Source organism: Thermobia domestica, chromosome 11, assembly GCF_964235325.1.
Source record: "Thermobia domestica chromosome 11, izTheDome1.hap1.1, whole genome shotgun sequence".
NCBI classification, from domain to species: domain Eukaryota; kingdom Metazoa; phylum Arthropoda; class Insecta; order Zygentoma; family Lepismatidae; genus Thermobia; species Thermobia domestica.
In genome coordinates this window covers 28,658,478-28,685,824 of record NC_137464.1, presented here as the reverse complement: position 1 = coordinate 28,685,824, position 27,347 = coordinate 28,658,478, and positions in this window count along the sequence as shown.

The window sequence follows — 27,347 nt, the reverse complement described above, 5'->3', positions numbered from 1 at the left end:
ACGGAAAGAAAAAACATACATGAATGATAATAACGGAATGAATGATGTAAGGATTGTATTTAACCCTCGAGTAGTCGCGCCGCGGTCAAAAGCACCGCAGGGAAATTATTTTTTATCGTGTGCCCACTCTGTTTGTCCGACAGACTCCACCGTCTAGCTAATCTTACCCCTCACCTTCCCGAACATTTCTGATCAATCACTCCCTTATCCGTTGTTTAGTTTAAATACTAGTGATTGTTTAGTGACTCTGCGGTGCTTTCCACCGCGCGCGACTAACCATGTAATGTTTTTTCTCAGTGTTTCGCTCTGCATGTGACCTTTGCTTTGGAGATGTTTTAAGCTTCATAAACATAAATATTATTTTAATGGATGGAAGAGAGGTCGACAAAGTTAACAAACTGATACCAAGTGTGGAAAAAGAGGAAATTAGAAATTAACGGCTTAAAAGAACGGAGAGAAATGTTAGGAATGGACTATTCGGATAAATCAGCCATGATAATCTCGTGGAAGCTTTGTCTGAGAAAGATCATAACAAAAAATATAATGTAGAAGTGAATGAACACGAAAGTGGAAGTGAGGAGTCTGCGAGCCAGTCTGAAGATCTTAAACCCAGAAATGACCAACGATTCCCCGAATGTAGTCAGCGCAGCAGAGGCCGAAATAAATGACGACGAAGTGTAAAACAGTGAAAATTTGAATATAACCTAGAATAATTCAATGTAGTGTTGTATAGGTGAAGTTTCAAAATAATAGGACCGTAAAATAATTCAATGTAAATTTGATTTGATTTGATTTGATTACAATTTAGCGCCCCTTTCAGCATCAAGGCTATGTAAGACGTAGACCTATTGCTTAACGTGGGATCCGAACCTCATGAGCTCCCATCGGGAATCGAACCCGGAAGTTCCACTCCAAAGGGGCGTATGCTAACCGCTTTGCTACGAGTGAGCTATAATTGAATGCAAAATGCGCTTTGAAGCTTTGTTTTATTGTTATGTGTATATAGTATTTATTTTACTAATTTACTATTGCATTTCTAATTCTAGACGAACCAAAGAGTTGACAAAAACAAAAAATCGTCATCAGAATTAGAATTCTCAATAAAACTAGTGCGTAGTTATCTATCTGAAGAAATATATAACGAGAAAAACATTTTATTCCTAATAAGAAATAAAAAAGAAAACAGTACATATCTAATAGTAGGTTCCACTAATAGTTACTACTGTAAAACTTATAATAATAATAAATATTTTAATCCCTCTTAATCAGAAAATATACAAAATTACTTTTATAATACAAGAAAAAATGTTTAAAACGATATTTACAACACATTATGTTCGTGCGGTCATTTCGACCGCGCGCGACTACTCGCGTTACTTTTTCAGCGCGACTTCTCGAGGGTTAACATCGAGGCCGCGAGTAGGTTCGAACAAATAAGTTTTGTAATTATCTAACTATGTTGTTAGATTAATCCATCACATTAGCACACACTTTTCGTATACGTGAGGCACTTGGATTGCTAACGGTCTCAAATTACAATATATTATTATGGTGTTAATTTCAGCTGCCATAGTGTAGAAGAAAAAGGAAGTTAACTGGTTCATAACTGACATTTTGTGTATAGAATTGTTTCGTAGCTTCCAATGTAAGCTTGTAGTGAATAATAGTGAGTCCTTTGTTTAATTAACAAATCTTTGTTTTCCTAGATTATCGGATTCTACATATAGCCACAGTTATATTTCGGATTCGTGATCGGAGTTCCAGGTACTAGGGAGATGATGTGCTACCTTCAGTCCACTTCACATTGTTTACTCCTTTATTTGAAACATATATTAATATAAACAAGGAAACAAAGTTTTAAGAGAGCTGAAATCTCCTGTTTAACCTATAGTAACAGCCTTGATAAGTAGGACCAAATACTTGAACGGTCTAGAACAAACGTTTTGATACAATTGGATTTCTCGCCTTATATACTAATTAAGTAGACTTTCGCCTATTATTATTACTTATAAATGATAAGTGAACTGATTTCTGACGGCATTCAAAATGTTCCTGATTGTGAATTACTACACAGCAAAAGTGTGATAATAAATCTTATTGATGCATGTATTTTGTCGTCCTATAAGGAGGTGAAGATAAATATCGAGAATTGTAATTCCAGTCATTATCATCACTAAAGATATTCCGCCATTATTTGCAAGCCACTTACTGCAACTGGCAAGCTTCCATGCTCCACCGTCTTCCGCTAATCTCTTCGTCTTCACGTAAGATATTTTGTGTTTCGGTATTGTCCATTAATTGTAGTTTCCTTCTCCCCCTCCCTCTCTTTCATGCCACATTACCTACAAGCACGCCCCATATGATATAGTTCTTTCTTAGCAAATGTGCCAACCAGTTTCTCTTCTTCCTCTTAACAATATCTAAAATTGCTCTTTTCTATCCAGCTAATTTTAACACGTCCTGATTCGTTTCCCGCTCGACCCAGCCAACTTTATACATCCTTCTTCACACATATATTTCGAAAGCTTACCGCTATTTTTCATCATTTTTGCCTAATGCCCACGTTTTCGATCTATACAATATAAGTATCCAGACGAAGAATTCCATGAGTATTTTCTCAACACTTTATTCAAGGTCCCACAGAATAATCTCATCTTCCTCCTAAAGGCTTCTTTCGCCGTTCCTGTCACTGGTGTTATTTCAAGTTCATAATTCATATCTTCAGTAATAATATTGTTCAGGTATCAACAACTACTTACCTGTTTCAATTTCTACCCTTTTACTTCTATATTTGATACCGACTTCTTCCTTCCAATCACCATGAGTTTTATCTTTCTAACATCTATTTTCAATCCATATTTTTCACAGCCCTTCATAAAGTTTTCTATCATCTTACCGATTTTATCGTGAGATTCTGCAGCATGGACTATATCATCTGCAAATCTTATACACCTAATTATTCTACCTCCTACTGTAATGGCTTCTTCTAGATAGCTATTAAACAATGTAGGCGAGAGATGTAATTCCAGTAACGCTCTGTAATTTAATTTTCGAACCTTCATACAAGAAGTGAATATTACTAAACCAGCATGACGTCCGCTTAGTAAGTTGGTATTCTTATATGAATATCAAAGTTGATGAATAGGCTTGATTTTATTTTTTAATAATAAAAATATAGTGATAAATTGTTTTATTAGTTTAGATAAAACTGATTTTACACTCGATCTAGCAAATTCGATTTTCAAGAATTTCATGAGAGTTTTATTGTGTCTCTTCTCTTCTGCCGTCCGTTGAAAGTAAAAAGCCATATTATATAGCTATAGTAGGGATGTTAGGAAAATATTAATATTTCTTTTGTCTATATTCCCATAGAACCACATAAGAAAGGATTATAAAAAGTATGAAATATAAAAATATAAACCGCATTTTATTGAGATATGTACCCTCAGGTCCAAAAGATTGTCGCATATCTATAACTGTCTTCTTGTAAGAATATAACTTGATAATGATTTTGCAGGGTACTTTTAATACTGATATTATGTTTATAATCAGGAATTGTACATTCGTGATACATTTCAAAGGAAAGGAATTATAAATACAAAAATTAGAATGAATAAAACAAAATGTTGCTAAATGGACAAGAAAGTTTTATTTTCGTTTTATTGTTCTTGTTTACTGCACTTTTGACATGAAAATTGAAACATACATGTCTTTGCCGATTATACACATACTAATATTATAAGAATTACCGGGCGAATTCGTTATCAAATTATATTGCTACAAAAACATATTTACAGACATGCGACAATAATTTTGGACATGAGTGTACGTACATTAATTGCAGCATATTCTGTATGTTCAAATGCGATTTTTGAAATGCGATTTCCTTTCAACAGAAATATGCCAAGCAAAAGGCTTTGTCAGTTTTCTCAAATATAAGCACGTTCCTTCCGAGGCCCAATACGAACTTCAAAAGATATCTTTTTCTATTTTCAATAACAGGCTCAGCAAACAAAATTACTAGGAAAGTTTTTCAATAGTTTCATTTACTTATTTTTTTCAAAATAATTTCGAAAATAACCAATAAACTTTTCCATCCTCTGAAACTAGTTATTAAACCATTACCTAAGTCCCCAAAGGTTCTCATCAGTGGAAAACCGCGTCCCTTTCAACTTCATTTTCACATACGGGGACAGTGTAAAGTCGCAGGTAGGAAGGTCTGGATTGTAGAAAAGGTGCTCAAAAAAGTATCAGTCCTGTAGGGATCAAATATAAGGAGCAGGTTTCCACGCTGTACGCTGGAGCATTGTCATAATGGAAGAACAAGGTGTCCATTCTTGAACTTGGTCGTAGGCTTTTCATAGATTCGGTGACTTTAGGGAGGCAATGTTCAATGTACTATTTATTTGATATTTTTTGTGCGTCTTAAACAACACGCAATACAATTGCATTCGATTTGAAAAACTTTTTTTTCACTGATCGGGATTTTGAGACAGCTACAGGTGTATCATCATCAAAGACCCAAACGTTGTTCTGAGTCTTGGGAGGGCATATAATAATAATACAAGATCTCTAGACTTGTATCACGATGCTGTTCACATATCTAGATTGTCTCTTATCGAACATGTGTTGCATCTCCCGACACCGTGTTAGACGTCGTGTCATCAGCTCTTGAGTCAGACTATGCGGTGCCCAGAGACAACCAAGTATTCACGTGCAAATGATCATGCAAAATAGAACGAATTGCTGGTGTATTTAGGACTAAGGTATCCTCAACCTGCTGGTAGGGCAGTCAAATGTCTTCGTCAATTTTCCTAGCAGTAGCATGGTTTTCTCCCCTAACTTAAGTAGCATTCTCTTCCTCTCAGCGTCCTCCAGAGTGAATGTTCCCCTTTGGAATTATCTGTACCAACTGAGTATAGTAGTATAATGTGGACAGACATAACCCAGGGCAAGGTCAATTCATTCTAAGTACTGGTCGAATTTGAAACCACGTGACAAGTTATACGACAATACTGCTCGTATTTAATTTCGTGGTTAAGATGTCATAGGAAGCAGTTTAGGCTTATCCCTGCTAATGAATAACTCTGCCCATCGACTTGCCGCAGCGGTAACTCTGCAAGTATGAACTTGTCTCAGCAAATACCAACAAGTAGACTCCTACCACGCATAAGTGCGTCTATTTCCGAAACTTTCCCTAGTATTATTTTTAATGCATTGGACGGACTTACTTCATCCGTATAGTACATTTTGAAGTATTTCTCTGGTTTACTGTGCATATAAATTTACACTATAACTTAATAAAATATCAAGGTCAGAGTCAAGGTCAGGGTGTAAATGGCGGTGTTATTATTAAACTATCGAGTACCAAACTTTCAAATCGCTTCGACTCATATTTGCATTGGTATTGACACCATAAGGTTAGTCCAGAGTGTGTGATGATCGATGAGTGGAGACCGTCGCTAGCTCATTTGGAATGGAAGATGATCCTTGACAATGAAAGGAGAAGTAACACAGGAGCTGGTTGACTTAGTCAAGAGATGTAAATGGTTAGTTGATGATTTTTAAATGGAGGCATCTCGTGAGTCGTAAATGTTATAGCCAATGGTTATGTCTTTCACCAAGATGATTGGCCCTCATAAGGGTTTGGTCCTGAATAGATGGAATAACTGGGTCTTTAACTCTGATCAGCATACATTGAATCTGCCACAATGTCACAAATGAAAAAGATTTCGGTGACGATATCCGGTACTGCTCTAAGCTGTGGTAGACGGGTCTTGGTATTGTTATAGACCTGAAGAAAGTTTAGTTCACGGAAGATGACCAAAATTTCTTGCAAGGTGGAGCTGGTGTGATTAGTAGAAGTATTTTGAAGTTGGGATGCTGTGAAGAAGAGCGGATCTTCTGCACATACGTGGCGGTATTAGTCACGCCAGTGCGAATAAATACCTTCACCCCTAACTCAACTGCCTCTTCTGGATTTTTCATATGTCTTAATGAAATATCAATAGAATATCAAATATTAATAGAATTGCATGAGTTTGACTTCAGGAAATCTAGCGAAAAACTCCCCCAAAAGATTAAAAGTACCCCGTGGGATTTTTCAAGAGAAATGTGTTTACTATATTTTCAGATTGCTAATGATACATTAATTCACGATATACATAGAAAAATATCTGACTAAATTTTCGACAAAATCGTCCGAAAAGAGTTAATCCCTAAGAGTAAGCCACATGTTCTGGAATTTTTCGGAAGGTACGTAGTAATAAAATACGTATATATCCAGTATTTATTGAATAATCATAGTTGGAGAAAATTCCTCCTTTCCAATTGTCGATTTTCGAGATGACGTCACGGGCGTGTAATATTTCCGAGTAATTGATTAACGTTTATTGGGTACAGTCTCGAATTTTTTCCCACACACCTGAATTCATATTTTACACTTCTCTAAATCATTCATAGGTTTTGGAAACTTGAGAAAAATACCCAGTCATTTTGTTTGTTGTTGTTATTATTATATCGGAAGTACGTATACACAGACCATAAACGTATATCATTTCGGAGAAATATTTACAATTGCACATTCAAACAACTCATTGACGTTCGAGCTGGCTTCAATGTCTGTTTGAACAGCTGAATGAAAACTCACAATTCTTTGCATAGTCCGCATCTCGAAAATATTCCATTGCAACGTTCTTGTAAGATTGACAACAGAGCACTACGGTCAGTGTGACAACATAGCCTGGTTCTGTATGATCAACGGGGACGAATATTTCCTTGTTATAAAAGTTACTGTGTTCTATTTGTCTCCCTTTTTAATCAACATGTATATTAAGTTCATAAAGTTCATTACGATTTCAATTATATTAAACAGTTTCAGTCGTGCAGAATTGGATGGCGAACTGTGTCTGGGAGTACTCGAGAAAAAAGGTTGAAAAGCACTGCTCTAAAAGACCGAATATCAGTTAGGTTCGAATATCTTATTCTATCTACTGAAACTGAGTTTGTGTTTTTCCGCCTGGTGAGGTCCAAGTATATTTCTAAACGTCGTGAAGTGGGAAATTTTTTCTGTTCAAGGTAAGGTTTATGGATGTTGCAAAATTGTCGAGTCTAACACACTAATAACTTAAATGTTTTCGTTTATTGAATACAAGTTCAAATGTTTAAAAACATTTTTTTAAAAGAGTCTTTTAGATCTTTAGTAATGTGCATAAAAATATTTAATATTGATAAAATTAAATTTTTGTATAAGGATTTTGTCAATAAAAACTGTTTATAAAATGCTAATGGTATAAAATACTTTATTTTTAAATATTTAAATTTCTATTCAATAGAGATACCAAAGAAACAACAAAAATATGTAAGTTGTTAATATTTTTTACCTGCAACTGTGATTTACTTTATTTGTAAATTGTATTTGAAACTTACCGCAAAATGTTGATAAATTTAAATAATATTTAAACTTTATGTTTGTAATTCTAATACATAAGAACACGAGTTATAGCATTAGGGAAGATGATGATTTAAAAATCTGAAAATATATGGCAAAAAGTGCTTTTTTTCATATTTTGGCAAATTTTATATCACACGCGGGACTGGAAGGTATAACCTATTTTTATGTCTTTCTTTTCTCCTTTTTAGTTATCCAAATTTAAAACTTTCACATAGAAATCCGATTTTAGAAAAATATTTGACTTTTGTGCCCAATCTAGTGTTGAAACCAAACCCATTCCAAAAGGAATAAATTTGATACAATTTTATCAGTGTGACCCCAGAGCTCTGTGAAAGGATGTTCCCTTATTTTCTTATTGTTGACGATGATGACCTAAAGCAGTTTTATTAAATCTTTAATTAATCTGAGCTCTTTACTAATCAATTAGGACATTAATTCTTCCGAGTATACGTACATACAGTACATACAGTAATAAATACGATGGTTTGTAAATTGAGATTTCTTTACAGCATATAAGAACATTTAAAACTCTCTTTAATTATTATCAAGCATGATCATATTCTTAGTAGAAAAAACGATCGCCAAATGCATACACCGTTCGCACATTAATCCACATAAATTATCCAGAGTTTTGAATTGCCAATATTACTCATGTGGTATTGTACAGCTTAATTTTTCTTATAGTACGTAGCTGGCAGTTAAAGAGAATTAATAAAATCATAATATATGATATAGCACCAGTACATTAATTACAACTCATAAAACAGATCGAAATTGAGGAAATTATCCTGCGGTTAAGTTTCAGTTTTATCTTAGAATTATAGTTTCTAAATTGAGACTAATACTAGCTTAATAAAAATACTCATAATGTAAGTTGTACTCTAAAATAATATAGGACTTATAGTATGTAAAATTCTGGATCGAATGATCAAGATTTGTTTTCTATTTCGTAAAATCTTTTAATTTTTTGTATGGACACAAATGGATGAAGTCTATTAGTGTCCAGTAATTGTACAGCGGAAAACAATATATTTTCCAAAACTTTACATTGCACCATTTATTGTCATTACAGTTTATTTGCATTTATTTCCACTTCAGCTTATTATTTCCACTTCTCATTTATCAAAGTTTTCCTTTGTGTTTATTAATGTTGCTATTCTCGTAATTTGCTACTGTTCTGACATCCATTTTTAACAGAGATACTAAATGAGGCTTGGACTTACAGTTTAACGTTAAATCCGATGCACTATAATACCTAAGGCTCTCACTGAGAATAAACCCCGACCATCTAAAGGTGTGATATTTCATCATTAGACTACCGGAATTATATTTATTTTGTAGTTTAAGAACTTGAGCATATGATGATAATAACCTAAACATCCAACAGACAGGTATTTAAGAATAAAATACAAACACCTGAATAGTGTAATTTGGCTTATGAATACAGAGTTTGACCATTCGCCCTCAGAACAATTCTGATGCGACCGTCACTGGTTGAAACTGGAAACATACGCCAATTTCGCGTGCAGTGCTATCGTTTCATTTCTCCGATGATGTTTCTCTGTCATTTTTGTACTTTCTAACCACCTTGTGGCACACCCAACATATTTGTCACTTTCGTCACACTCGCACCATATAACCTAGCACCAATAATTTACCTCACACGTAGTGCAGAGTTCGCCCTAACACTATCAAATGTCCAGTCCTGTGGTCCACCCAGACCATTCCAAATCCAAACACATTACGTGCTTCCAACTCCAGTCATATTATTTCGATACTGTATGTATATACAGTGTTTGTCAAAATTGTTTGTCACATATAACGATTCTTCATGACTTTAAACTATTTTACATTCAAGTTAAATCGAAAATAAGAGTTGATGAAGATGTAACCATTTATTTATAGATGAATATTTTCAATATGAACCCTTTGTTTTAATAACAATAGTTATACTTTCTGGTAAAGCCGATACTAACCATTTAGAAATAATTGTGCAATATTTTTTCCTTACATCAAAAATACATATTGATTCCTTTGATGTGATACAGTGCTCCTTACTCTTTCGCTTTGCTACCAACGAATTGTAATAAATGTTGTTTAGACCTAGTGGCTGAAGGTGAAATTTAGCGCTCAAATTTATTATCTGAGAGTTGTGGTACGGCTCTCAATTAACGTAAGTTCTTTTAACATTTAATTTTCATATTCATACGAGTGGCTTAACTTAATTGCATTTTAAAATAAACTGCCAAGATTGACCAATTGGTCAATCCACCTTACACCTAGAACACCTCGAACCTGGGAGTCTTTCTCGGCGTATGAAAATAACGAACACGTTCGTTTAAGTCGCTACAAAATTATGTAAGGAGCATAGATTTCATAGCCGATCAAGGACTGGTATCATGGCTAGCACCCACCTAGCGAAGTCCTGGGTCTGCTGACCCTATACGTATAAGTAGAAACGGATCGCACAAAGTCCTATTTTAGATATTGCGACTGTCTACGTTCATCATGATGGATACCGATTTTTCTCACTGCAGCCAGGAATTTCCATTGTGGGATTACTTTAGTGTTACCCCTAGTGGTCGAAGTGAGACGGTATGCGGTTGTATGCCATACCGAATCTGATTTTTCCGTGATGACTCTTGTTTTTGAGCGATCAAGACATACCGTCACTGGAGAATAGGTGCTAAATACCTTTAATAAATCCAGAGTAATTTTTATACAGAGTAATTCACAAATTAGATTTAGAGATGAAGAATCGAGATTAAAATGTTATTTGTGTTGTCAGATATATAATAAAATTATAAGTTTACAATTATTAATTGAAGACTATCCATGGTTATGGATTGACTATTTTAACAAAAGAAACACTGACCAAAGCTTAAAACCCACTTTATTTTAAATTATAATTTGTAACGGTTTCGGATATCTAACATATCCTTCTTCAGACAATGTCGACAATAAATGAAAATACAGACATATGTATAGTCATTGTTATGAATTTTTTAACAGACATATACGTATATAGTCATTGTTAATTTTTCCATTTTCTTCTATTTGCTGAGACCTTCAGCCAATCCCGTAAGTATTCTTGTTTACTTTCCAACTAATCACGTTCCGCAATTTTTGTTTCTTATAAGGATCTTTTTTTCTTCTTGTCTCTGCTATGCAAACTTCCTTGCCATAATTCATTTATAAGTAAGCCTCCTGTGCAGTTCATCAGTTTATCTCTTCCTACCTTCTTTATCCAATCTGCTTCTTTCCACTTCCTTATTATCATTCTTATCTCCATCTCCAATTCTTCCGTCTTATCCCAATTAATTCTGTGGTTAGTCTCCTTAACATGTTTGTAGATGGCATTGGTATCTTTCTTCCTCTTAACATCATCTTCATGTTGTTTTATCCTTTCTTTCATTCTCTTTCCTGTCTCTCCTATACATGAGATATCGCAGTCCTCATACCATACCCTGTAGATGACTCCTTGTTCCTCAACATTAATCTTTTTAGTTTCTTTTCTATTCTTCTTCTTTAATGATTTTAATAAATTTTCTTCACTCTTTCTATAAGCTCGGACCACTCCTTTCTTCAATAAATTCTTAAAGTTTCTCCGTTTCTTCTCCCATACTTTCTATACCATGCCATTTTCCACTGGTAAAGAATTTAAACTTTGTCATAACAATCACTAGGCTTATATGTATATGTCTGTATTTTCATTTATTGTCAATGGTCTCTGAAGAAAGATATGTTAGATGTATGAAACCGTTACAAATTTTAATTTAAAATGAAGTGCGTTTTAAGCTTTGGTCAGTGTTTCTTTTGTTAAAATATTAATAGAAATTAATACTGTTTCTCATTTCGAACATTTTTAAAGCACATAGTTCTAACGTAGATATTAAAATTTCCTTCGTTAGTTTCGATAGTATGAAACGTTATAAATAGTTGTAAATTCCGTCAAGTGTTTTCCAAGAGGACCTCTATACCAACCGAAGGTTTTTATGTTAAGTTTAACAAAAAGTACAAAATAACCCTATTGAAAATAGATCTAATTTATTAAAAAAATACATAATGATTGCTTTTTGCTGTTGCAATGGTTTGTCAAAGCACCATGGTAAATATTTAGGGCTTCTCTTATATGCCGAAAAGGAAAAAGTTGGCGAAAGAGTATACGGGGCACTGAATTCTATTTCTCCCCGGATGCCGAAATATCTAGCTGCGGCTCTGATGGTGTATATCTAATTCCAGGAATACGTTAAGATAACCACCATATTTGAAATTCAAACACTGGAAGCATGTGTTTAAGCATGACTGACATGTTACCGTAACAAATGAAAGAATGTAACACATTACTGTGTATTCAAATTCTAGTAGTCTCTGATCTACTCTACTAGATTTATTCTTTTTAACCATCATAGATGGTAGAGAAAGATAATTAATTAAATTGAAATATTCCAAAGCTACAACGTGTCCTTAATAAGTTTTAGAAAAACAAATTTATAATTTAAATAATTTAAGTTAGACAGAACATTGATTTTGTAGTTTGCAAAATTAGGTTGAAGTGAATGTAAATGTCACCTTAACATTGACGCTCGCAAGAAAGAATTTAATAAATTAATTATTAAATCCTAAAGTAGTAACTCAAACAGCGATTAATCCTCTCAGTAGTTTAAAAGTTGTTTATAATTTTGTACGGACATTAAAGGATGCTTTATATCCATGTTCCAGTTACCGTCCAGCGATGGATTTATGTGGATATGTGGCTTTTTGCAAATTCAATAAACATTGGTGGTTTATATATTCTCTACTGTTCAGCATTATCCAAGTTAGTTCGGGAGTATGAAAATAGGTTATAAGCATTGATGCCTTATACAGAGTGGTTCTGGCGCGTGGTTAGTGCCATACTAAAGAGTTCGACTAACATGAGAACCAAAGGAACGGAATTTTTGTTTGCTTGGATTATGAACATAATTCTGAAAGCCTCACATAGGGTTATATGAGTGTTGTTACAGTTGACTTTATCACCGACTTGTCTGCTATGCAATAATGTGTTTGGCATCTTATTAAAACAGTATTTGTTAAAAATTCTTTCTACTGTAAAGCTATGAAAATGGATTTACGTTTCTCTGGTTCCCATATGACGATTTGTTTTCTGCAGTAGTCAGGGCTTTAGTACGACGCTAATCATACGTCAAAACGACTCTGCATAAAGCTTTGATTTATTAAATATAACACTAAGGGCAGGGACTGCTCTGCGGATGCTTTGCCCCGGCTCATTCTGCGTTGCTAAATTAACTTGTGGGGCTTTGCATATCATAGTTGATTGCTTTCCAGGATGAACTTATTTCTTTGTTTTAACAATAGTAATTCATGTATAAAAGATTAAGATATTAATTTATTGTTATTGTTCATTCAATAGCTAATGCGAGTGTAAGAGAAATTATGCCCATATCTTCTTTGAGTAGTGTACTCTTTTTAATTCAGCTTCTACTCTTGAGTCAATCTTCTTGCTATTTTATTCATTTCTCTTAGGCAGTGATTCCTAGCCTGAAGGTAGCAAAAACTGTAGTCGCAAGCTGTTCACAGAAAGAAACTGTAAAATTATTCAATAAAGCACAACTTGCATGACATTTACAAATTAGCTTCAGTGGACTTGATAAATGCAACATATGAAGCGGGTAGAGCAGAAGGGAACCAACTCCTGTAATCAAAGATGAAATGCAAACTCCTTAACTCTTCCATGTACTTAAGTTTACGGTGCAAGTTTTATAAGACATAAAGTTTGCATGGTACGCTTCAGAACATCAAAAAAGTTAGTTTTTCTTAATTGTAAAATTGTTATTTAAACCATCTGGACATAAATCTTTTAAACTCTGAAATCGGGGGCTCAAAAAGGTGGGATTTATTGCTATCAGTCAATTTGATTTTTATATATATTTTAACCCTTAATACGAGGTAATATACCTATGAAAAATACGAAAATCAATTTACATCTAGGGTTTGCCACACAAACCAAATCTGAAATGACTCTACTCCCTGAAAGGAGCTTTCGGTCTAGATTAAGTTAGCTTAATTTCCGTCTTCACTGAACGTAAGAAATCAATCTAGTATAGATTTAAGGCAATTTCGGCCAATTTCGTGATACGGTTGAATTGCTACCAATTACACAATTAATGTTTACACCGTTATGCTCATAACGGAACGAGGACGAATGAAGTCTCATGAAGTGAGAGCAATTGACTATTGATCATGTAGTAGAAGCCGTGAAACGATAACAGTAGTCTGGCGAATGTTGAAGAAACTAATTCAAAAGGTACATTATTATTTCTGTATTACAAACAAAAAGAAAAAAATATGTTTGTTTCCAGATAAATATTTTTGTATTTGGGACAAAGCGTGGCTCAAAATATTCTAAGACGTAATCCATGCCGTTTTATGAATATATTGTCACATGTGCTCAAACAAATCCTTAAGTAGGGTGTTTGTGGTTTAAAAGCAGTGATGAAACTTTTCCGAAAAATTTTCCAATTCATAAAAACATACTCCACTTATTCCTACATCGTTGTTTAGCCGTGATGTGAGGTGGATGTTTTCTTTTATATATTTTTCCGGAAAATTTTCCGTTCTAAACAGATACCAGTGATCAAGTAACAATTCCTCAGTGATCATAAAATTGTTTGAATTCATGTATAGAAATGTTAAAAAGCGAAAAATCGTTTAAAGAATCTGAAAATTTTAATGGCTCAGATAATTTTCAGTACTATGTAGGAAAAATTTGAAACAATTTTTCATGAGTCGAAAAATTGTTTGTTCTGTATGGAAAAATCGAAAAACCTTTTGAATCGGAAAATTTTCATCATTTTGAAACAAAAAGTAAAACAACTTTTTGCGAATCGGAAAGTTTTATTGCTCTGTAGAAACAAGTAAAAGGAATTTTAAAGGATCGGATAATTTTCATTGCAAAGTAGAAACAAGTGGAAACATTTTTCATAAGCCGGAAAGTTTTGGATATTATGTATTGTGATGTTAGGTGGAAAATTTTCCACTATATTTATTCGTATAAAATTCAATTCCTGTAGAGGAAAGTTAGCAACAAATTATAATTTTCTAATTAGCTTTCGGGAACCGGAAAATTTTCTAATGTTTCAAGTTGGGAAGTAAAAATTTACATAGTCTCTCTCTCTCTGTGTGTATGTGTGTGTGTGTGTGTGTGTGTGTGTGTGTGTGCGTCAATTGCAGGAAACATATTTGGAGTTCGTAGAGAACAAATATCCCATTCCAGTATTTAAAATGTAACAAGAAATTGAAAAGAAACCTTTCTGAATTTATCAAATATTTCAAAACCAGAACTTTCCACTTTTTCTTCACATATAGGCCTGCCTATATAATGAAATAACTACATAAATGTTTTTTACGAAGATTATTTCTGTAACAGAAAATAAGAAGAAATGCTTTGATTTTATTGTGTTTAACGTCGTAATTCATAATTTTAATATTGGAATTTGATATAACCAACATCTTAGAGCAGATATTTGTATTGTAAAACTACCATTATTATGTTTAAAAATCTAGTAGAAATAATACCAATTCGATAGAACAAGTATATATCTATAATATATATATATATATATATATATATATATATATATATATATATATATATATATATATATATATATATTATTTTGTAAATTAAAATGAAATTTCTTGTTGCTTTTAGAACACAAGCTAACAGTGCAGATTTTCATGTTTCTTTTATTTTATTGAAAGAACAACTATACAAATCAGCTTCCTTATTAGTTATATTTCACGAACTCGATGTATGTTCCCTACATTTTACACACACACACATAGAGAGAGGTACAGAGAGTTGAATTGACTTGATTTTGAGTCTAACGTCCCTTTCAGCAGCGAGGCTATATGAGACGTTACCTACTGATTAACGTGGAATCCGAACCACATGAGCTCCCGCCGGGAATCGAAGCCAGGTCTCCCATGCCAAAAGTGCCTATGCTAATCGCTTAGCAACGAAGGAACTCGCAGAGAGAAAGGGAGAGAGAGAGAGAAACACTATGTAAATGTTTACTTCCGAACTTGAAATATTAAAATTTTCGGGTTCCAGAAGCTATTTGGAAAATTTTGCTGATTAACTTTCCTCTGCAGAAATTCAACTTTGTAGCTCTATGTGCAGTTAAATATAGTGGAAAATTTTCCACCTAATATCACTATACATAATATCCAAAATTGTCCACCTTACGAAAAGTTTATTTTTTCTACTTGTTTCTACATCCCAATGAAAATTTTCCGATCTATGAAAATTCCTTTCACTTGTTTCCACAGAGCAATTAAACTTTCCGATTTACTTTTTGCTTCAAAATGATGAAAATTTTCCGACACATAGTGTTCTTCAATTTTTCCATACAGGACAGAAATTTTTCGATTCATGAAAAATTGTTTCACTTGTTCTACATATTACTGAAAATTATCTAAGCCATGAAACTTTTCCGACTCTTAAAACGATCTGTCACTTTTTAATATTTCTAAACATGCGTTTAATCAATTTTATGATCACTGAGGAATTGTTACTTGATTGCTGATATTTTTTCAGAACGGAATATTTTTCCACCTCACATCACTATTTAAATGTTTTCACTCAACAGTCAGTTGTAGGACAATGCCTTGACATTCTGACTTAGATAACCTTAATTTCTTTTTAAATGCTGAGGAAGACTATAGTTTTTGACAAGAATCACCGAAAGTGAAGCGCTTACGGAAACAATTATAAACCTTCCCTATAATCAGAAGGTGGACACAATTCAGAAGGACAGAATGTAACGAGTTAGGGTGTCCATCGAATCTAGGACAAAATCTCAAGGACGAAATCGCCCAAAAGACACAGAGTAGGACATAATCCCCCGTGAAAGAATGTGCGTAGGTCAAAATCTCCCAGAACAAATTCCCTCTAGAAAAATATTTTTAACGAATAATAATAATAATAATAATAATAATAATAATAATAATAATAATAATAATAATAATAATAATAATAATAATAATAATAACAATAATAATAATAATAATAATAATAATAATAATAATAATAATAATAATAATAATAATAATATAGTATTCATGTAACGTAAGTTGACATTTGTACAGCAAGTACCATCAAATCTCCTCTATTATCCCTTATTACCTATATTTACTTTTGCGCCTTCGAACAAAGTGATTAGCACACCGAAAAATTCGCAGAACATGCTGACCTAGCATTCACAACATGTCAAGCGAATACTCGCTTCTCAAACTGCTTTAATATGAAGTAACATCATACACTTACAAAAAATGATAAAACAAATAAATGTATGCAATATAGTGAATACAGGTGAAAATATACATCTAATTTAAACACCAAAGGTTCACTACTGAAATAATATAAAATCAATATACATATATTCAGTATAGTTTAACTAGTCACTTTATTTTTCCTCTACTGAGATCTCTTTAACGATTTCTTGCAATTTGACTGATAGTTGTAAGAAAATTTTTTGAGATTGTGTAATTAAATGATTACACAAATGGTAAACGAAAAAAAAAAAACATTTCCATGATTGGTAACCTTCTGCTGACAAATACCCTGCTGCTGCTTTTCACTCGCCTGAATTTTCGCAATCTTAACTAATAAATAGTCAAATGTCTCAGCCAAAAATGAATTATTAACCATAAAATCACAATTATGGGTAATGTGTAAATACAGTTTCAAGAATAGGTACTAATGTCGAAGGGATGCTTTTACCCAGAGATTCTCTGTTTACACATAAACAACATATAAATATAAATGGACTTATCTCAATCTTCGCACAGCCTGGCAGATGGTTATTCCAACTTGATTTTAAAACATTAGTCACCGCGTTGTACGATGTAATTGCTCATAAACATTCTTCCATGTTCTTCCAGATAAAAGCCCAGCAAATATTAACGTGTGCTACATTTTTTTTTAGCATATATAAACCTATTGAACAGAAGGGCTTGAGAAACCAGCAAAGGCTAAAATAGAAGTTACTTTCCGGTGAGAAATTTGTCCTGGGGGATTATTGTCCTAGGCTCATTTTTCCACGGGGGGATTTTGTTCTACCCTGTTTCTTTGGGGGGAGATTTCGTCCGGGGGAATTTTGTCCGGGAAATTTTCTCGGAGGGGAATTTGTCCGAATACCGTGTCCATCCAGCGACTCCAAAGTTGGAACAATGCTTTGTTCGATATTGTTAGATGGACGCTCTCGCAAAAATGCACTCTACTAATGTTGCATACCTATCAATATTTTAAGAGTTATTTCAGAAGGACAAAAGAGTACACCACTCCACAGGCAAAATTACTGCACAAAATCAAAAACGTTATTAAAATAAGCGAACAATATATTAAACCACAGACTACAGAATATCTGAGATAGCCCAAGTAGTTAAAGGAATAAGAAATACAACGACTTTATACAACTTAAATATTAATAAAACATGTGAATAAAGACATGAATCATTTGAGTTCGCCCTGCTTCTCAACCATTCATTCATACATATGCAAAAATACTTTTGATATTAATAAAGCATTCATATTTATGCTTCCTACGTTTGTAATGTATGGGAAATTATCTTCTCGATTAGCATTACCCAATTAGTATGTCGTTGTCGATCCCTAGTTACAAATATTCCGCGGTTTCCGAAGAAATCAAAAATTATCTTTACATATTTCACACTTTCTAATACTAACTGTGTTATTTATGATAAAGCAACGTTTGAATGAATGAAGGTATTAAGAAGAGCGGTCATACAAGTGGAGCGTGCTATTATGAACTTAACATGTGCATAATGTAATGGATTTTTCAGCATATGTGAGTATTTTTTTTTTATTAATTTTCTTTTTTTGGTATTATATTCCTCTGAATTTGTGGAAACAAATTGTAAATGGCGAAACAAAAAGTCCAATCGATCACCTTACAGTATACCGTCTTGCCCTTGGGGTCTGCAAATCACAAATTCAGAAATACCCTTCTAGATGATTTGAGATACAAAGAAATTTCATGACATTTAAACCAATTAAATTCAAACCAATTACTTTTTTGTTACCTTCTCGTTTAACCCAACCCTAACCTATTGGTAGATAAATATCTTACCTTCACAACAGATCTTAGGAAATCCATAGTTTTCTTGTGTTTTACTGAATGGGAGTTAAATTTAATAAGTATATAAATGATACCATTTATATGTTTTCGAAACGACTGCGACACCCTTAAGAACGAATTAAAATCTATCAATATAATTCAACTTAAACAGTTTAAAAAGTTATGTAACATTCAAGAAAACAAAATCATACAAATTTACTGGCAATTAACTGGAACACGGATAGACATTATCCATACGCGTACATTCAAAAATAATGTTCACAACATGTACAAATAAGAATAGACAAAATGTTGACTTTTAACTAGTTGGTAATATTTACATATTAGTAAGGAGTTAAGATCAAGTAGCATAGTTAATATAACTTTAGCATGTGCTCCCAGTTTACAGATAATACCTTAAATCGAACCATAGTACCATGCCATATTTTGCAAATATAGTCTATAAGTAATTAGTAACCATATCATTTAATTTCAATTTGTATTCACTTTATCAGAACATAAATTCCAGAGACACCTATGGATAAATAAATATTTGGAATTCTTTGTTAAGTAACAGGCTATTATCTATTGCAGACTGCACAGGAAAAAGTGAGAACGTAGAGTTCAACATTATTTTAATAGGTGAAACTTTCCCTTCGCAGGAGGAGCTTCAAGTATTGAGAAAATAAGTTCACAGAGGATTCATGGCAGAAGATACTGATGGAACCATACTTACATTTCATGGCGACAAGGCATAATTTTTTTTATTCAATTTTGTGGAGAGAAGTGAAACAGACCAAAATTTCTAGGTAACAGTTCTAATGATAACAGAAAACATGAAAATATAGCAAGGAAGCAGGATCAAGGACACCCGCAAGGTATATTATCCGAGGTAGCTGGTGGCAAAAGACCGATTCCAAGGTTTGGCAAATGACCAGCTCCAAAGGCGGGCGGTAAAATACTGACACCCCCCTCCACACACACACACTTGCTTTCCACTAATTTGAAATGATTTTTCAAACACATATGTTTCTAATAAATCCCGATTTTTGAATATTGTTCAAAGAATGTCGAACGATACGTATCTGAAGAAGATAAAATAGAATTACAACTATATTTAAGAGAATAAATCTAAAATGATTGAAATGACAAAATACTTCGAAAGTCTGTTATACGATACAAAAGTACAAATGACAATTTAACTCGCTATAGATTTATAGTAATGCCAAGAATTATCATGAAAAAAGTTTTCAATTAAGATGGAGAAGAAATGATGTATTAAGTGTAGAATCACCAAACCTACTAAGTTAAGTATCGATTCAAATTGTTGTCCCTACTATGCCAACCAGTTCTAAACTTTCCGCATCCCAGCTCCACGCAATGTCAGAAATAGAGCTTATCATATACTTGGTATAGGTGAGACGACATTTGTCATTAAAGCAGTTGTATGCAGATATTTCAGCTACTGGTTATTTGTTTAAGGTTTTAGCGTATAATTTCTTCATCGATGCCATACAAGACAGTTCTACAGTATAAAATAAATTTCCAACCACGGTTCCCCACCAGAATTCAAATCCGGGACCCCGTTCAGCAACATTTTGTAGTAACAATGTTGCCTACTCAATTCAGTACTAAGAAACTCTGTCAGTAAATCCCTTTGCTCTACAAGTATCCATTGAAGAATAGAGGTTCTAGCTTGTTGTTAAACTGGACCCGCAATTTTCAGTTTGCTACAGTTTTTTTAAAGTCTGCGATAGGACAAACAAACTCCTTCTTCATAAACCTGTATAAATAATTTATACGGTTTTGTTTCTTCGTTCTAATTTGACATATAATTATGCAAATGCTGGACTCGGATATACTCCATCCAATTGTGCAAATTCAAAAATTATGAACTTATGTGGCCAAACAGTTTGGATAATCCAATTAACTATTATAACAGAAAGTTCTAAGAGAAGGTGTTTTCAGAATAATGTTTCCACTTTGTTTCTTGCTTGTATTTCCTTTTGTTCAAATAGTTCCCATGAAAAATATACGTTGATTTTATCCTGAAAATAAATGTATTATTATTGCTTGATAAGTCACCAACTGTTTCAAATAATTAACAAAATTTGTTAGTGTTTTCTGTAATGAGTTTTAAAGTTTGACAAACATACTGCAGTGCTAAGCAAGACTGCAGTATCTGACAAAATTTCGGAAAATGAGTTGAATATCACTCTATAGTATATACTATTTCGAAACTGCTCTTTACATTGCTGTGCTGCAAAAAGCTGTTACTTTAACGGTAATGCTTATATAGGCATAGGAATTTCCGTACCGTCTTAGAAAATGCATCATTTTTACAGGAATAATGCAGTAATGATGCCTTCAGGGTTAATTTCTAATATGCTAACTTTAAAAGGTTTTCAATACCTTGTATATTAAAGTGTTACATGGATTTTTGAAGAGACTTGCATACTTGAAGCATGAAGTCAAAGACTTTGATTCTCGTTTTCTTAATTTCATGTTTAGTGTAGATACGGCACCTTAGCACGGCAGCATAGACACATGAACGGTGAATTATATCAATGCAAAATGCGAAGAACGATCCATTTGACTTAATGCTCCACCCTGCTCCTTTAACTTTTCTCTAACACGTGATAATCCTGGGTTTACGTTGCAGTGTTATTAAATTTCCCGATGACAACGACGTCTGCACGAAGTGAGCCCTATGCGGTCCTAGCCCATCCAAAACCCTACTTTTCTCTAAATTTATCCTAGTTTCAGAGTTATTTTTAAACAATTCAACAGCTTTGTACCATTCCGTATATAGTTCACATTTAGATACCATACGTGTAATCGAAAACAACTGAACGGACGTGATATCTACAACCAGTGGTGTATTTACGATTTTGATTGGAGAGAGGTTTTGTTAACTTTATTCCTCAAAATGTGAAAATTCTGGAGGATATATCATTTACTTTAAAATACTAAATAAAATTAATCTCGGAAGATTCCTATCAAATACGCGAGTATCTTCGACCATCAACCAGCATGAGTCAATTCGAATCCTATCAACTCCGGGTACTAGAAATGTGGTGTACAGCCAGTGGCGTAACGAGGGAATCTCTATTTATCTTAAACTAATTAATATATACGATAATCAGAATCTGTTTTAACATCACTTTATTCCTCTGAAGAAAACTACTCTTCGTCAATGTAACTTTCCTCTTCGTTGTTTTTTCAGCATTTCCATACGAGATTTAAAAGGAAATGAGAAGGCACTTTGCTCTTGGTTATTTCTCAGCATTTCCATGTGGAAACTGTAAAGAAATGAAATACGAAGAGCATTACAGGTGAAAGGTAAAGGGATCACCTGTTTCCCGCATTATTTGGTGGATTGAATGTCATGTGTGTTCATGACAGATAACATCACGTCCGTGGGTTTTAACACTGTTCTGTGTTTTCTAGCACATTCTCATTCCAGCTATTCTTTGATAGTCGTTCACATGTATTAATCATCTGTCTCTTTTAACTATCACTGCATAACCGAGAAATGTAAAGCTAAAATATTTTTTTAATGAAGAGCACTGGAACGCTGGTTATCATCTCCCGTTTGTCTTAGACCTTACTATGAAAAGATAGGGATTATTTAAGTTACCCCAGTCATACTCTTTTTTAGATTAAAAGAAAAAGAAAACTAAATATTGGAACTATAAGTAGCAGTAAATGTATACAACTACTCCCCGTGATTGTGTAGAAATTCGGGTGAAGTCGATATCTCACTGAGACATTAAATCGATTTCAAAATATTTTCGCTATCTATTGTCGCTTTAGCTTTGTGATAATCAACATTAAAACCGGAAATTGTTAATTTACATCCCCTTAGAATTAAATAGAGAGTTAACTGAAAAGATGGGGTTAATTTTTCTTAAGAAGCTGAATCGATTCGGGAGATAATGCTTCTCGATGTTTCTGAACGATTTCGATTTGATACCTGCCGAAAGACTGAAATAGTCGTTCTATAAGAGTTAATAGTAACATAAATTAGAGTTTTAAAAATTAAAGTTCTACATTACGTACCTAGTACACTGGAAACTGAAAATAATTCTCCCAGAAATTTTAATGAAATGCACATGCATGCACATTTTAAAGATTGTTTGGCTTGTATACTGATAGATTTCAAAATGCACTTAGTTACGAAAAGCCCCACCACAACACCACTTGCGTTTCAAAGTACCTCAGGCTTATGACAGGTAATGCCACTCTAAGAAACTACATTCGAATACAACCTGGAAATTACATCCCATTTCTCCATGTAGATATTCCAAAGAGTTGAGGGAGATGTTTCTGAAGTCATTTTAACAGCGCAGAATCGGAGAAATGATTTACGCAGCCGCCAGAACTTTTTGATAAGAATGTAATGAACGATAGCACGTATTACGGTTTCTTGGCTAACATGACGACTATGCTCGCGAGTATTTCCCAAATTGGTCCTGTAGCAAACAGTATAAAGTAATAGTTCTTTGATGCTTTGGTGTCAATTTAAGCACGAGGGCTTTCAACACTGCTTTTCAATTTTTGTACCTAAACAACAAATCACCAGAATTGTAATGGTACACAATCTAGGCATAATCACGGAATGTAAGACGGTTTAGTCTGAAATAAAGACAGGAAATTAAAATTCAACCACTTTATACGCGGCTTAACGAAGTAGACGAAATCTGCTTTACGGACGCTCAATGCACTCATCAAAACCTACAAATATACTTATTTCATGCAAATTATGTATTTGAATAATAATAAAAAAAACTTATTAAGAGATTTAGTAAATTTTAAATTTTCCCTTATTCTCTACAGACATGCGATGTCGGGAACGCTCTCCCCTTCGTTGCGAGAGGTCCTGGGTTTGATGGGGGCATTCAGTCGGAAAAGTATAAAAGAGCTTTCTTAGCCCAGCCATCCTCAGTGAGGTTTCCCTGGGATTTCCACATTCACACCAGGAAAATGCCGCGGTGGTACCTAGCTTATAATCCCAGGCTGATTCCTTCCTTCCCTTTCCCCAGATAGTGTGCTCGCCGAGTGTTGCCATCCCTCATACATGATGGTTAAATGGCCATTGATGCCGAAAGCCCACAAATCTAAATCCTTAATTCTAAGACTCGCAATAAAACAGAAATGCAAATTTGGTCTAAGTATCTGGAACACGGATATACTTCATCCATTTGTGTCCATGCAAAAATTATACAAAGAATCATACGCTAACAGGAATCATCGAATAGCCGGCGGAAAAATTATTTACGGATATTTTAGTAGAATTAGTAACATAATTCATTGCGAAAGCTGAAGAAACGGTAGGCTATAGGACATCACCGTTGAAGTAAATTAACAATCTCAATCCAGGTAGTTGCACACAAAAAGCTTTCTCCAAAATAATTTTAATCTATATGTGTTCATTTGTTTACATTTTCCTAGTTCATTTCTGGAATTTGTAATCTTTTGAACCATCTATCAACAATCTAAAAATTAAATCCTTCAAGTGTTTTTGTTCTAATAACAGTCTTATGTGTTGACCTGGCAAAATATAATGTATTTTATTGAATAACATAACCCAATATTAGATTCTTATGAATAATTGCATAACGAGAAAGAAAGAAACACAAAATATAGTTGAAATTCAAAATACTGTTTATTCAATGTCAATTGAGTTTGAAAGACGATTTAGCACTAAATTCTGCTTTAAAATTTCAACATCTAGGAACAACGACAGATTTTTACTCTTCCGTGGTACAAAGATGGTATGTATCTCATTATTTATTGTAAAGATTTCTCAACAGAAATTGATAAAAACTTTGCCACTGAAATTGGTACAATAAATCGTTTGTAGGTGTATAGGCAACCCAACTCACGTCCTCGAGTGATTAGTTACGCCTGTTTTCAAATTCCATTCGCTCACTTTGCTTCATTTAAAGCATTCCACTTCAACTCATTGGTGCTGTGTCGTAATATACTAGAATGTAGATATGAATTCGCCTAATACCAAGTCGTTTTAATTAGTTTTTTTTAATTGAGCGCTAAAATGTGATCATCTGATTAATGAAGAATCACTAAATGTAAAGTGATTTTTTCACATTTGTAGGATGCAGGATTGCTCTCATAATGACAGAATTACGTGGATTATAAAAACAAAAAGAAACTTAAATTATTAGTAACAATTACTAACCGTGAGTGTTTAATCAACGTTCGTGGCTGTCGACTGAGTGTGTGTGAGAGAGAATAGGGCTCATGAAATATGATGACAGAGATTAGGAGGTAAGAATTAATAAAACAAATGTTTGGATAGTATTGATATATTAAGTAATATTGTGAATTTGTGAAGCACAAGTATCAGTTTCTCTGGATCACACACGCAGTTATCGAGTAAAGATGCACAACTCTTTTTGCAGCTTCAGATTATTGCACATAGAAAGAAAACCCTTTCTTTATATTTGTAGAATAAAGAATTATAAAATTTAGAGCTTTCGTAGATGGGTTTCGAACCCAGAATCTATGGGTCACGAAGCTTTTTACACATTTTCTTTTCATCGGTACTTATCCTAACTCTGGTAAAAATGGGATGAATTGTATTCGGTGACATCAAATTTAATCACCCGTGTTATTTTTAACTAGTCAATTTCAGTTAGAAAGTTATAAAACTAACAAGGGAACCTTCCGAAAATGATAGTTGCAGTGAAAGATGTGGCCTATGCCAATTGAAAGAGCTGTAACAGAGATGAGCATTCCCAAAAAATTAGCTGCCCATAGCAATAGGTTCAAGAAATATAAGGGGTGAAAGTTCGGGAAACAGCAAGGCTGGACAAGGGGGAAAAGTGCAAATTCCACAAAAAAAAGGGGGCACGGCAAAATACAATGCTGACAAGTGATGTATAGAAAGAGACTTGCCACAATATGGAACAAATGAAGGCCGCCAGTGGGTTAACAGTGTTGCCAACTGGAATGAAAAGTACATGTTTTGCAAAGAGCACTATATGAAGTGAGTGCAATATTCAGTGTCAATCTGTCATGTAGAACATAAGATATGACGTGTATAATCAGTGGTACAATCTAACAAAAGAAAATAGAAAAACAGAAGTACGAAAAATATGGAAAAGACGAAGTTGGCCATAATGCGCCACATTTAATCACAAGCTGTGCATATTAGAATGAACAAAACAAGAAAGCACCAACTATGCAGGAAACCGACGTACCTAGAGTCGAAAAGAAAAACGAGTTCCAAAGTTGGCAAGACTGGCCATGAAAATCCAGACAATTCTAATATAGTTAGGCCACTCGCTTCACAAAAAGGAAATTCCGGCAACAGGCCTTCGCATCATTTGAACATGCTCGTCCACATTGTACGTGCAATTATTCGATGAGACTATGGTCCAAACAGAAGATACATTTGCAGTGACCACAGCGGAATACTGTCAATCCGTCACACATGGTACAGTGATCGCCTGTGAATGTCTCGAAACAGTACTCTAGAGGTGTCGGAACCTTTGGTGGTCTTTCTATCACATATCCACACCTGTAGAAAGCAAACATAATCAAAGGCTTGATCTGCTGTGTGTTGCTGTCTGCAGTACTATCACCGCCTATATGATATATCCAGAGTATCCCGCCTAACTCTGCGACTGAAATAGTTTCAAAGCGAAAAAAATGTGACACATACAGTTGTGCAGGAATGTACCCATGTCAGCGGGCAACAAACTTTTGTGAGACGCAAGTGCCCCCAAGTCCCCCATCATAGGGTCACAGGGGCCAACTTAAAAATTTCAAATAGCACCATCGGTAGAGTTATATTTCTTTCGATAAATCTTGGAATATGCAACAACGCATATCAGAAATATTTACTATATGGGATTTCAAAATGGCCGCCAAAAATATCTGCTGGGTGACAAGAACAACGTGCATTTTTGGCTGCCATTTTGAAACCCGTGCTTCATATAGCAAATGTTTTTTTTATAGACGGTGTTGTATCTATCCAGAGAAATATCATCCGCCCCTGTTCCCATTTGAAATGTTGCGGTTGACCCCCTTGAGCCTTATGATGGGGGCCCTGGGGGACTTGCTTCTTACAAAGTTCTCTTGGCCCTCGACATGAGTACATTCCTGTGCAATTGGATTTGCAACATCTCTTTTCGCTTCGCAGCAATTCGAGATCACATTGTTCGATGATATGTTAAGACAGCACATATTTGTGGCGGCCATTTTGAAAAACATGTTTCATATAGCAAATGTTTCCTATATATGTTGTTGCACATTCCATGATCAATCGAGAGAGGTAACACTCGGTCCCTGTTTCCACTTGAAAATTTGAAGTTGGCTCCTGGGGCCCTATGTTGGAGATCCTGTGGGCACTTGCTTCTCACAGACTTTTATCACCCCCTGACATTGGTACATTCCTGGACAACTGGATCCGCCACATTTTTGTTCGTTTCGCAAATCTTTCAGGTCACTAAGTTTGGTGGGACACACTGTATATTCCCACACACGACCCAACCATGACATAATGTTCACTACTTCTATTATCGGTTGTTGGCTCAACCCAACCATTTCATGTTCCCCGACTTTACATTGCCTCAATCACTCTAACATTGATGCCTTCCGAGTGATGCCTGTTGCCGGAATTTTCTTTTTCTGAAGCGAGTGGCCTAACTATATTAGACTTGTCTGGATGTCCATGGCCAGTCTTGCCAACTTTGGAACTCGTTTTTCTTTTCGACTCTAGG